This window comes from Giraffa tippelskirchi, chromosome 9, assembly GCF_054371585.1.
Source record: "Giraffa tippelskirchi isolate mGirTip1 chromosome 9, T2T-mGirTip1v1.2.pri, whole genome shotgun sequence".
NCBI lineage: Eukaryota > Metazoa > Chordata > Mammalia > Artiodactyla > Giraffidae > Giraffa > Giraffa tippelskirchi.
In genome coordinates, this window is record NC_137283.1 from 53,173,592 (window position 1) to 53,187,067 (window position 13,476).

At 48.7% G+C, this 13,476-nt stretch overlaps 2 protein-coding genes across 4 annotated transcripts in view; both read left to right on the forward strand.

Moving 5' to 3' along the window:
- The window catches only part of ATG7 (autophagy related 7), a 512,414-nt gene that overhangs the window by 10,732 nt on the left and 488,206 nt on the right, over positions 1-13,476 (forward strand). For all 3 annotated transcript variants that reach the window (XM_081526092.1, XM_081526109.1, XM_081526110.1), the window contains exon 2: positions 7,672-7,845. The gene's annotated coding sequence lies outside the window, so the exon portion shown is untranslated. The remainder of the gene's footprint in view (positions 1-7,671; positions 7,846-13,476) is intronic.
- Positions 1-13,476, forward strand: part of HRH1 (histamine receptor H1) — a 199,576-nt gene that overhangs the window by 10,732 nt on the left and 175,368 nt on the right. The window contains exon 2 of the mRNA XM_081526119.1: positions 7,672-7,845. The gene's annotated coding sequence lies outside the window, so the exon portion shown is untranslated. The remainder of the gene's footprint in view (positions 1-7,671; positions 7,846-13,476) is intronic.

Below are 13,476 nucleotides of genomic sequence, written 5' to 3' on the forward strand. Positions count from 1 at the left end.
ATGGATGGAGGAGCCTGGCGGGATACAGTCCATGGAGTCATATAGAGTCGGACACGACTGAATGACTAACAGAGACATCAAAGTTGAAAGGGTGGGGACTCAGGGAGGTGTGTTCAAGCCCCAGAGAGGCTGCTTTCTCCATGTGTACCTTGGGGCAAGTCACTTGGCTTCACTGTGCCTCCATTTCCTCGTCAGTGAGATAGGATCCCTGCCTCTTCTCAGGGCAGTAGAATAAGAGGCATCGCAAGAACAGGCCATGTGCAGGGCTCTGCGATGGGGTGGGGAGGGGATGGCCACTGGGAGAAGGACTGTCCCCTGTGGGTCCTGGACCACCCCCCCTGGATGGGGATCCTCCTCCCCCCTCCACTCCCTGCCCCTTGCAGAGGCTCAGTCCTTCAAATCCCTGGACCCCACAACCACCGCCTAATATGAGCAAAGTGATGGAGCATGAGCTCTACAACCCCCATCAGATCCCAGCCGGGGTCCAGCCAGCTGGGCTTAGAGGAGGGAGGGTGGGCCTGCTGAGCACAACTGGGGCTGCGAGGCAGCAAGTGAGAACCCCCCGTCCCCCAGCCAGCCATTGCAGTCCTGTCACTTCCACCGACACCAGGCAGCCTGAGACCCCATCAGCGTGCCCACCTCCTTCCTCCAGTCCTGCTCCCAGGGATATATCAAGGATGCAGATGTGAGCCCAGAAGTAGCATAAGCCCATGGTGGCTCAGATGGTGGAGAAACTGTCTGCAATGTGGGAGACCCGGGTTCGATCCCTGGGTTGGGAAGATCCCCTGGAGGAGGGCATGGCAACCCATTCCAGTATTCTTGCCTGGAGAAGTCCATGGACAGAGGAGCCTGGCAGGCTACAGTCCGTGGGGCCGCAGAGAGTCAGACACGACTGAGAGACAAGCACACGCGGCTCTCCACCCCGCTCCCACCGTATGAAGCCCAGGCTCTGCCGTGACCACGAATCCCCTATCCGCCGGGTTATCTGGCCCCTGCCCTCCCCCACGTTACCTGCTCGGCGCTGAGCATGCTGAACAGCCCTTTGCTGTGCTGTCCTGTCCACACTTGACCATGCAGCTCTCTCCATGCCCCTCCTCCCCTCACCACACCCAAACTGCTGCACGTACACATTCCTTCCTTGGGGAGACCCTCCCCTGCACTCCCCTGACTCCAGATGGAGTCAGCGACTCCTGCTAAGGGTTTCCAGCGCTTCCTAAGCTTCCTTCTTTGAGCGTTTATTACACTCTGTTGTAATTGCTTAAAAATATGTCTCATCTTTTGGACTTAGGGAACTCCTTGAGGATAGGGACCAAGTTAGGGTTGCTTACTGTTAAAATAGGGTGCCCCGGACTGAGAAGGTGCTACGGTCTGATGGACTGGTGAATGAGTGGATGGATGGATGGATGGGTGGTCTGTAGATGGGTGAGTAGAGGGGTTGCTGAGTGGGTGAATGAGTGGATGGATGCATGGGAGGATGGATGGGTAGATGGATGAATGGACAAGTAGCTGAGTGGCAAGAGGGAATGATATACTTGTGGATGAATAATAAGAGTGTGATAGGTTAATCATAAATAGTGGAGGAGTATGTGAGTGGATGCATATGAATGAATGCTGGTCCTTCCTCAATGATCAGAGGGAGAAAAACACTAGTCTTAAATTTCAAGGTTTGGAGGGTCACTTCACCTGTCCCCCAGCCTTATCTTTAATGGTGACAGTAACATATTCTTTATATATTATTTATTTGGCTGTGCCAGGTCTTAGTTGCAGCATGCGGGATCTTGTTCCCTGACATGGGCCCCCTGCATTGAGAGCTTGGAGTCTTAGCCACTGGACCACCAGGGAAATCCCAACAGTAACATATTCTTAAATCAGATTTCTTTTTTTGGTAACTGAGGTGAAATTCTCCAAGCCAGGCTTCAACAGTACATGAACTATGAAATTCCAGATGTTCAAGCTGGATTTAGAAAAGGCAGAGGAACCAGAGATCAAATTGCCAACATCCGCTGGATCATCGAAAAAACAAGAGAGTTCCAGAAAAACAGCTACTTCTGCTTCATTGACTATGCTAAAGCCTTTGACTGTGTGGATCACAACAAACTGTGGAAAATTCTTCAAGAGATGGGAATACCAGACCACCTGACCTGTCTCCTGAGAAATCTGTATGCAGGTCAAGAAGCAACAGTTAGAACTAGGCATGGAACAACAGACTGGTCCCAAATCGGGAAAGGAGTATGTCAAGGCTGTATATTGTCACCCTGCTTATTTAACTTCTGTGCAGAGAACATCATGCGAAATGCCAGGCTGGATGAAGCACAAGCTGGAATCAGGATTGCTGGGAGAAATATCAATAACCTCAGATATGCAGATGACACCACCCTTATGGCAGAAAGCAAAGAGAAACTAAAGAACCTCTTGAAAGTGAAAGAGGAAAGTCAAAAGACTGGCTTAAAACTCAACGTTCAGAAAACTAAGATCATGGCATCTGGTCCCATCACTTAATGGCAAATAGATGGGGAAACAATGGAAACAGTGAGAAACTTTATTTTTGGGGGCTCCAAAATCACTGCAGATGGTGACTGCAGCCATGAAATTAAAAGATGCTTGCTCCTTGGAAGAAAAGCTATGATCAACCTAGACAGCATATTAAAAAGCAGAGACGTTACTTTTACCAACAAAGGTCTGTCTAGTCAAAACTATGCTTTTTCCAGTAGTCATGTATGGATGTGAGAGTTGGACTAAAAAGAAAGCTGAGCACCAAAGAATTGATGCTTTTGAACTGTGGTGTTGGAGAAGACTCTTGAGAGTCCCTTGGACTCCAACCAGTCCATCCTAAAGGAAATCACTCCTGAATATTCATTAGAAGGACTGATGCTGAAGCTGAAACTCCAATATTTTGGCCACCTGATGCAAAGAACCGACTCATTGGAAAAGAGATGCTGGGAAGAATTGAAGGCAGATGGAGAAGGAGACGACAGAGGATGAGATGGTTGGATGGCATCACCAATATGATGGACATGAGTTTGAGTAAGCTCCGGGAGTTGGTGATGGACAGGGAAGCCTGGCGTGCTGCAGTCCATGGAGTTGCAAAGAGTTGGACACAACTGAATGACTGAACTGAACTGGGGTGAAATTACCATAAAATCCACCATTTTTAAAGTGAATAAGTCAGCGATGTGACAAGGGCTCAGGGCCGGGGCAATGGGATGACCCAGAGGGATGGGATGGGGAGGGAGGTGGGTGGGGGGTCCAGGAAGGGGAACACATGTAAACCCATGGCTGATTCATGTCAATGTATGGCAAAAACTGTTACAATATTGTAAAGTAATTAGCCCCCAACTAAAATAAATAAATTTATTAAAAAAAAAAAAAAGAAAAAAAAAAAGTGAAGAAGTCAGCGATGTGTAGTCCATTCACATACCATCTCTATCTGACTCCAAAATATATCATCACTCCACAATAAAACCCTGTTAAATGGTTCCTCCTCATCTTCCCCTCCCCCAGACCCTGCTAACTGCTAACCTACTTTCTGTCTCTATGGATGTACCTTCTCTGGACATTTCATATAAATGGGCATCATTCCAAATCTGAGCCTTTGTGTCTGCTTCTTAAATCAGACTTCTTATGGGCGATAAAACCTAGTTTCTGAAATCAGAAAGGAATCTGTAAAGTAGGGATATGAAAAACCCTGCCTGGCCGCTCCTGCTTAGAAGGAAGAAGCTCATGGAAGCAGCTGGGGCCGAGAAGCAGGCAGGAGGGTCTCTGGAGCATTAGGCTGTAAAACGGTCTGGAAAACTGCTGACAGCTCATGGTGGCCAGACACCGGGCTCAGGGGCTGGGGGGTGGCAGTGAGAACTTGGTAAGTGGGAATCAGAGTGACCTTTTGTGAATGGCAGGAAGAGGAATAAAAATTCCCCTCACCTCCTGACTTTGCAGAGGTCACAGAGAATCTCTCTTCCATTTCAATAAACACCAATAAATGCCGGTAACCAAGTAGCACTTGCTGTGTTTTCCCATTTCCCGACCACCCTGCAGAGGGTCTATCTGAAGACCTGTTTTACAGACAGGCTCCCCTGGTGACTCAGAAAGAATTTACCTGCAATGCAGGAGACACGGTTTCAACCCCTGGGGCAGGAAGATGCCCTGGAGGAGGGCATGGCAACCCACTCCAGTGTTCTTGCCTGGAGAATCCCCATGGACAGAGGAACCTGGCGGGCTACAGTCCATGGGGTCACAGAGAGTTGGATGCGACTGAATGACTAAGCAGGGTACATTTTACAGATGTTTAAGCAGAGGCTCAGAGAGGTGAAGGGACTCACCCAATACCACACAGCAGAGAAGTAGCAGAGCTTGAGCCCACCGCGTGTGTCTGTTGCCAACCCATGCACTTACCCTACAACATGCTGCCCCTTCTCTTCCCTTCTGCCTCCTCCTCGTTGGGGCCAATTCAAACCGTGAAGGACTTGGGCCCCCGTATCCCACCCGCTAGGATCTTCTAAACCACCTCCTGCTGCCCCTGGAGCCCCAGACATCATCTCCCTCTGAAGGCAGCGGCCAAAGGCCTCTTCATGGCACGAGGCTGCCACCTGGTGTCTGTGCTCAGTACAGCACCCATGGAAAAAATGCAGGCAGGAGTCTGAGAATTCATGCTCCGCCCAGGCTTGAGCACTTCACAGCTCAGAAAGGAATCTGCAGGGGACGGTGCCCATTTTATTTGGGCTCTTCCCCTGTGACAGGCCCTTTCTAGGTGCTTTACCTAGAACAGGGTGCACTGATTACCTCCAACCCTCACCGTAGTCCTGCCAGAACCATTTCCTATGTACGCAGTATGGGCTCAAGAAATACATGTGACAAAAGATAAAATGGCGATTCCTCTTTCATGAGGGCTTCCCTTGTGGCTCAGCTGGTAAAGACTCTGCCTGCAATGCGGGAGACCTGGGTTCGATCCCTGGTTTGGGAAGATCCCCTGGAGAAGGGAAAGACTACCCACTCCAGTATTCTGGCCTGGAGAATTCCATGGACTCTACAGTCCATGGGGTTGCAAAGAGTCAGACACAACGGAGTGACTTGCACATAAATTAACTAATTTATTCCTGGAGAGGGAAATGGCAACCCACTCCAGTAATCTTGCCTGGAGAATTCCATGGACAGAGGAGCCTGGCAGGCTACAGTCCATGGGGTTGCAAAGAGTCAGGCAAGACTGAGCAACTATCACTCTCACATGAAATCCCTGGAGTAGCCAAAAGTCATAGAGGCAGAAAGTGAAATGGTGAGGGCCAGGGCCTGGGAGTGGGGGAAGATGAAAAATTTCTGGAGAGGCATGTTGGTGATGGCTACACAGCAGTGTGAATGTCCTTAATGCCACTGAAATGCACACTTCAAAATGTGTTTACAACAGTAGCTTTTGAGTTCTATATGTTTCACCATAATGAAAAAATAAGTATATGTAAGTGAATCAACTACAAGAGGAGCAAATGAATAAATGCGTAAATGAATAAATGAACACAGAACCACAAAAACAGTAATGTTTACCAAACGCTTTGTGTCAAAATACAAAGTGTGTTTCAACACAGAAATATTTTTCTTTGACTATACAATGTGCCCAGCCCTACAGAAGGCTCCTGGAATACAGCAGGGAGCAAAGTCTTTCCGCTGATAGAGCTGACATTTTGTGGGGAAAACAGTGAACAAGGAATATTAAAATGTCAGATGGTGGTATGTGCTATAAATAAAAAAATAAGGTAAAGTGAAAGGACCAAAAAAAAAAAAAAAAAATGGCTTGGAGGGAGAGGAGGCGCTCTTTCAGACGGGTGGTCTGTGGGTGTTACCAGCTTGACCCTCACAGCATCCAGGAGATAGGTGCTCAGTTTACAGATGAGGGTCTGAAACTAGGGGTTACACAGCTACAAAGTGGTGCAGTTCAGTTCAGTTGCTCAGTAGTGTCTGACTCTTTGCGACCCCATGGACCGCAGCACGCCAGGCCTCCCTGTCCATCACCAACTCCCAGAGTCCACCCAAACCCATGTCCATTGAGTTGGTGATGCCATCCAGCCATCTCATCCTCTGCCGTCCCCTTCTCCTCCTGCCCTCAATCTTTCCCAGCATCAGAGTCTTTTCCAGTATGGTGCAGCTGGGAATTAAAGCCGGTCTGTTGGAGCCCAGCTCTTAATGCTGCTGTGAATAAGTGTGGAGATAATGGGGTCTGTCGTCTTATGCCCCGTAGGCACACACTTCAACTCTTTAAGTCCCAGAGCTTACCTGGTTCCTTCCCTGCCCATCAGGGAGCAAGACACACGGAGGGATTCACGTGTCCAGCAGATGGCGCTGCTGCCTGCCTTAGAAGCCCCAACAGAGCCCAGAACCCTGCACGGGGCAGATCCCTCTAAGACCTTCCCAGGACCAGCCTAGCTGGACCAGCTTAGTAGGACCAGCCTAAAGTCACAGTAGCCCTCCAGACGCTCAAGATAAAAATGGGAATCACCACACAGTGTTACTGTTGCCTAACCTATGAGACGGGCTTCTCTGGTGGCTCAGAGGTAAAGAATCTGCCTCCAATGCAAGAGATGTGGGTTTGATCCCTGGGTCAGGAAGATCCCCTGGAGGAGGAAATGGCAACCCACTCCAGTATTCTTGCCTGGGAAATCCCATGGACAGAGGAGCCTGGCGGGCTACAGTCCCCGGGGTTGCAAAGAGAGTCAAACACGACCGAGCGACTAAACAACCACGTATGAGACAGGTCAGGTTTAGAACACGAGCTGTGGGTCTTACAACTGAGCGACCTCGGCCAGATTGGTGTCTCTGCTTCCTCCACTGAAGATGGAACCAAAAGTGCCCTCCTCGCAGACTGTTGGGAGGATGCGAGGAGCTCATGTATTCATTCATTCAAGTGAATTTCTTGAGGGCCTCTCTGTGCTGGGCCCTGGGGATTCAACAGGGGTCAGAGACAACCAAAATCCTTGCTCTGGGGAGACCCCATTCCAGTGGGGAGAGAGAGAGTAAACAAGGAAGAATAAGGTAGGTGTTAAATCAGGAGAAGGTGATAAAGAACAATAATAATGAAGCAGAGAAGGCAGGTGGGGATTAAATGTTTAGTCCAGGAACACCTTGCTGAGAAAGTGAGGTTTGAGCGAAGGAGGTGAGATGGCAAATCATGAGGATACGCAGAGGAACAGCATTCCGGGCGGAAGAAATAGCAAGGGCAGGGGTCTGGGGTAGGCGCGTGCTTGGCGCTGGAGGAAAAGCAAGGAGGCCGGTAGAGTTGGGAGGAGGGCGAGAGGAGGGGCAGACAGAGCAGACACCAGACAATGAGGGGCTTTCTAGGTCCTACTGGTCAGAACTGGGCTTTCCCTCTGAACAGGATGCGAGGTCAAGAAGTGTTTAGCATAAAGTGGCAAAACTCTTGTATAGTGACAGAGTCCTTCTAGCTATTTGATAAGGAAAGAGCCTACATAGTAGATGCTCAATAAATGGGGGGGGGGGGGGAAGGGGAGGTTTATACCAGCCAGGGTGGGTAAGAAATAACCCTGCATTTCATCAGCTTAAGGCAACAAAGATTTACTTCTTGCTCATACTACATGTCCAACCAAGGGCTGGCCCAGGTGGGTGGGGGCTCTTCACTTAGGGATCCAGTTGGCTGACGGGCCACCCATTTATGACACTGATGTTTCAACACAGGACTTCAGGGTTTCTGAGCCAGAGGAAGTGAGTGCTGAAAAGCTGAGCACCAGCAACTAATCGGCTCGTGCTATTACGGAAGCTGAGAAGTTCCACAATCTTCTGTCTGCAAGCCGGAGCTCCAGAGAGGCTGATGGTGCATTCCTAGTCTGATTCCAAAGTCCTGAGAACTAGGTGAGCCAATGGTATAAGCCCCAGTCCTAGGGCAGGAGAATAAGGTCGCGGCTTGAGCAATCAGGCCGAGGGATAAATGCCCCCCTTTGTCTGGCTTTGTGTTCCGTTCAAGCCCTTCACAGGTTGGGTGACACCCACCAGCACTGAGGGGACTGGTCTTCACTCAGTCTATCAACACAAATGCAGGTCTCCTCTGGAAACATCCTCACAGTCATACCCAGAAATAATGTTTAGCCAGTTATCTGGGCATCCCACGGTCCAGTCAAGTTAATGCGTAAAATTAGCCATCACAGGGTGGGGTGGGGGAGTGAGGGGGAGCATAATTGTCCAGATGTTGAGAACAGGGGAATTGAGGTTAGTGGACACCACACTGCCATCATGCCTCCTGTAATGAGCCTCTCTTACCAACTTTAAAACCTTTTTTTAATTATAAGACTATAAAACTCCTCTGTCAGTTGGAGGGCTAAGTAACTACCTCCACTTCCCAGGGAGAGCGTGTATGCTGAAATCAGGTGGCAACATCAGTTTAGCTGCTCAGCCGCTTCCCGCTGTCTGTGACCCCTTGGACTGTAGCCCGCCAGGCTCCTCTGTCCATGGGATTCTCCAGGCGAGAATACAGGAGTGGGTTGCCATTTCCTCCTCCAGGGGATCTTTCTGGACCAGGGATCGAACCTACATCTCCCGCATTGGCAGGCAGATTCCTTACCACTGAGCCACTAGGGAAGCCTGCTGAGATGAGATTTGGTGGTTTTCCCATCCACCCAGCTCCCCACAAGAGGACCCCAGGCATCACTGTGTACTCTTGCGAATGTTCCCTTCCCCTGGCCAATCAGTGTGTCCTGTTTATTTCACCTCCTAAACTCTTCTCAAGTATATCCTTAACTCCCAGCCACAGACCACTGCCTGGCAATGATACCTACCACCTCACACCACAGAGCAGTGTCTGAACCCACCCCAGGACCACAGAACACACCACAGAACAGCCACAGTCATCTGCTGGCTTCCCTGGCCCAGCCTTGCTGGTGCGGTCTCTCCAGCCGGCCACTCTGACCACGTCACGTCCCTGCTCTCGTCCCAGGGGCTCCAGAGGGTACCATTCTAACACCTGAGCACCTTCCCTGGTATTCAGGCCCTTGGGGATCCAGACTTTTCTTACTCTCCACCTCTGCTCACACCGTTTCCAGCCACACCTTCCACGCTCCAGGCCCGCTGGTCATCTGGCTCTTCCCTCTGCTTTTCCACGCCTCTGTACTTTTGCACACACTGTTAGCTCTACCTGCAATCCTCTTGCTCCTCCTTCAGTGGAGAACCCCTGCTCATGGTTCAAGACCCAGTTCAAATGTCACCTTCTCCGTGAAGCCTCTCAATGCCACCCTGACAGAGGGATTGAGCTGTGTTGCCCCCTCAGCACTGCCCACTCCCAGCAACCGGCGTGCATGCCACATTGTCACTTATTTCCAGTCCCCAGCCCCCCAGCGGAAAATGCCTTTCTCACTGAAAGCCATACCCACACCCGGGTGTACACGGAATGTGAAGGTTTCCCAGACACTGTTTGTCCTTGCTAACTGCTGTGCACAGTAATATTTTCAATTACAGCCTATTGTCTTCACTTTTTAAAATATGCTAGTGAATCCATTAAATTCATTTTGCTACAATTTGAAAAACAGTGCCTGGAACCTCCTGCTGGGCTGCAGGGAATACATCCTTAATTCTTTCCTCATTTCCCAGAGCTTAAGACATTAATAGATGTCTTTAAATAAGTAAGAAGACAAATGAGGGAATGATTATTTACATGTGAGTGGGTGAATGGATAATTGATTATGCAAATACACTGGTGAGTGAATAAGTGAATGAATGAAGTATCTGATTGTGTTGTGGGGATCAGCAGTAAAAGCAGTGGCGTGCCCTGGCTCCCACACTAAGGATGCCGAGTTTTTGCATGTATGGTTCCAGGGAGCATAGTAAGAATGCAGGTGCCCAGTACCCTCTTAGATGTACTGAAGCAGACTTTCTGGGGGTTGGCACAAGTGTCTGCATTTCTGAAAGCTGCCCAGTTGATTTTCAGGTGTGCTAAAGTTTAAAGATATTGCTCAAGCTGCTGCTGGAGGGAGCATGGTAGAAGAGACAGAACACAAGCAACAAAGATAGCAGCCTCCCTGAATCCTTCCCTGACCGCTTCGGAAGAGCAGGGTGGTGTAGAGACTTCCCATGAGCCTGCTTCTCTGCCACACCCAGGCCCAGCAGTTATGGGGCGACAGAGCCCCATCCCACACTGCTAACATATGAGCAGGAGGCAGTGGTTGCCATGGCAGCATGTTCAGAGATGCAGAGCTACTTCCAGTTTCAGCACCTGGAAAGGGTCAGGTCTTTGGGATGTGGAGTGGGGAGGGTATCCTCGTAACTAACAGAGCCGCAGCACGGTGCCTGTTACCAAGCTCTTTCACAAGCATTACCGTGTAGGCTACTCACAGGGAAGCTGGGAAGTGTGTCCCCATTTTACAGATCAGAAAACTGGGGCTGGAGTCACTTGCCAAGCCAGTCAGTGGCAGGACTGGTATGTGAAAACAGCTCTCCAGATTTCAAAGCCTGTGCTCTCTAATAGTTGCCCAGCTTGGGGAACTGACTGGGAACGGCTCAGAGATTCCAGAATCTCCCTGGGGGATGGGGATTGGGGGGGGGGGGCGAGGCACGTGCACTGAGTTGGCATGTGCAAGTCTGCAGCAAATATACTTGGCATTCATCTAGGAAAGCTCACATTTGCACAAACCAACAAGTAGAAAAGCTTCCAGAATGTACCCAAACCTGCATGCGTACACACTCAGAGAAAATATAACAGAAGCAGGTTCACAGCAAACACAGAAGTAGGCGCATACCCGTATATACATTGTTGTTGTTCAGTTGCTTAGTCATGTCCGACTCTTTGCAACCCCATGGACTGCAGCACATTGGGCTTCCTTGTCCTTCACCATCTCCTGGAGTTCTCCCTTGTCCGTTGAGTTCAATGACTCAATGCCCATTGAGTCCAATGGACAAACTCCTGTCCATTGAATCAATGATGTCATCCAACCATCTTGTCCTCTGTCACCCCCTTCTCCTCCTGCCCTCAATCTTTCCTAGCATCAGGGTCTTTTCCAATAAGTTGTCTCTTCACATCAAGTGGCCAAAGTACTGGAGCTTCAGTTTTAGCATTGAAGCTCTCGAACTCTGGTGGTGGGGAAGATCCTTGAGACTCCCTTGGACTGCAAGGAGATCAAATCAGTCAATCCTAAAGGAAGTCAATCCCTAGTGTTCATAGGAAGGACTGATGCTGAAGCTTCAATAACTTTGGCCACCTGATGCGAAGAGCCGACTTGTTGGAAAAGACCGTGATGCTGGGAAAGACTGAGGGCATGAGGAGAAGGAGGTGGCAGAGGATGAGATGGTTGGATGGCATCACCGACTCAATGAACATGAATCTGAGCAAACTCCAGGAGATAGTGCAGGACAGAGGAGACTGGCGTGCTGTAGTCCATGGAGTTGCGAAGATTCGGACACGACTTAGCGACTGAATAACAACTGTCTCATAGACGGTTTAATGTTAGCTATCCTGGCCTGGCAGCGGCCTCCAGAAATCACTCTGCTGCCAGGTGCCAACTCCCACTGAGTCAGGACGTGGAGGGGTGAGGCCTGTGGTTGGGCTGAACCACCTCATTGTGTTCTCTGGTGCCTTGCATGCCGGAAATGTGTGGGTCATAGGAAACAAGATTGGAGAGGTATAAGAGTCAGGAATTACTCTTGGAAATGAACATGAAGGATTCTTCTAATCATCAGACATGTATTCTGTAGTTGGATTCAGTTCTCATTGACACCTAGTCAAAAAGTTTTTCTTTATTTCTCTGTTTGGGCCTAAGTTTGATAATGCAGCATATGCCCAAATCTGCAACATATATCACTCCAAGTACACTGTATATTCTTCTTCTTTTTGTGATGGAATACATGCAAACTTGAACTGATCAGAATTCCTGTATCCATAGGACCCGTATGCAAAGCCATGCTAAGCAGCAAATGCCTGCATGAAGTCCTGTTTTATGCATCTTAGTATAGTTGATTTACAATGTTGTATTAATATCTGCTGTATAGCAAAGTGATTTAGTTATACATATATATGTACATACATTCTTTTTAAAAATTCTTTTCCATTATGGTTTAATCACAAGATACTGAAAGTAGTCCCCCATGCCATACAGTAGGACCTTGCTGTTCATTCGATCTGTATATATAATACTTTGTGCCGGCTAACCTCAGCCTCCCTCCCCCTTGGCAGTCACAAAGCTGTTCTCTATGTCTGTGAGTCTGTTTCATAGGTATGTTCCTTTCTGTCATATTTGAGATTCCACATATAAATGCTGTCCTGTGGTATTTGTCTTTCTCTTTCTGACTGACTTTACTTGGTGTGATAATCTGTAGGTCTGTCATGTTGCTGAAAATGGCATGACTTCATTCTTTTTTATGGCTGAATAGTATTCCATTGTACATACTTGCCACATCTTTGTCCATTCATCTGCTGATGGACATGTAGGTTGTTTTCATGTCTTGACTATTGTGAATAGTGCTTCTATGAACATAGGGATGCATTTTTCTTTTTTAAATAGAGGATTGAAGAGGCTGTCAAAGTTTACAGCAGCCCCAAAAGAGTACAAAACTCATTTTCAATGATATCAGGGAGTTATAAAATATATATGAATTTTCTAGTTTTTGTGATGTTTCTGGTATTTGTCCATTTTTAAAATTCTGAAAACATATGTACTTGTATACCTAAATTTGTATTGATAATTTTGAAATCTTTGTCTTAAAGTTGTTCAGTTGCTCAGGCGTGTCCAACTCTGCAACCCCATGGACTGCAGCATGCCAGGCTTCCTTGTCCTTCACCATCTCCCGGAGTTTGCTCAAACTCATGTCCATTGAGTCAGTGATGCCATTCAACCGTCTCATCCTCTGCCACCCCCTTCTCCTTCTGCTTTCAATCTTTCCCAGCATCAGGGTCTTTTCTAATGAGTCAGCTGCATTGCAGACTTTTGTTGACTATGAAGTGGGTCCCCAAAATATATAAAGTTCACCCACCACTACCTCTGAGACAAAATGTGAACACATCCCTAACACACACTAGTGCACTGGATGTATGCATGTGTGCACACGTGTGCAGATCTGGGTGTCTACACACCTGCATGTGCAAAGACACTCTGTAAGGTTTGGGAGGGGAGGAGAAAGGGTAGCTCTACTTTTAGGGGGCAAGTGACCCCTAAATCACACCTGCGACCCCACCTTTCAGAAACCCCAGTCTCAGAGACACTCTAGCAGCAGGCTCATCTCTGATAAACATGGCTGCTTTGGCTTACAATGCTGCTGACTTTCCCTCTCCCTTCTTCCAGACTTCTAGAAAGCCCTGGCAGCCTTGTCTCCTCCTGCGCAATGTCGTCAGCTAACCCACGGTCAGGGTGTGAGTTGAGAGTGAACAACCCTCCCCAGGGGCATGTTCAAAAGCATTGATCATGCCAAAGGAACAGGCTCTGGATAGTGGGGTTTTGTCCTGGCAAAGGATGGCAAGTGGGATATTTGGGGAACTGCTGGCCCCCGCATCATGTCACAAGGCAG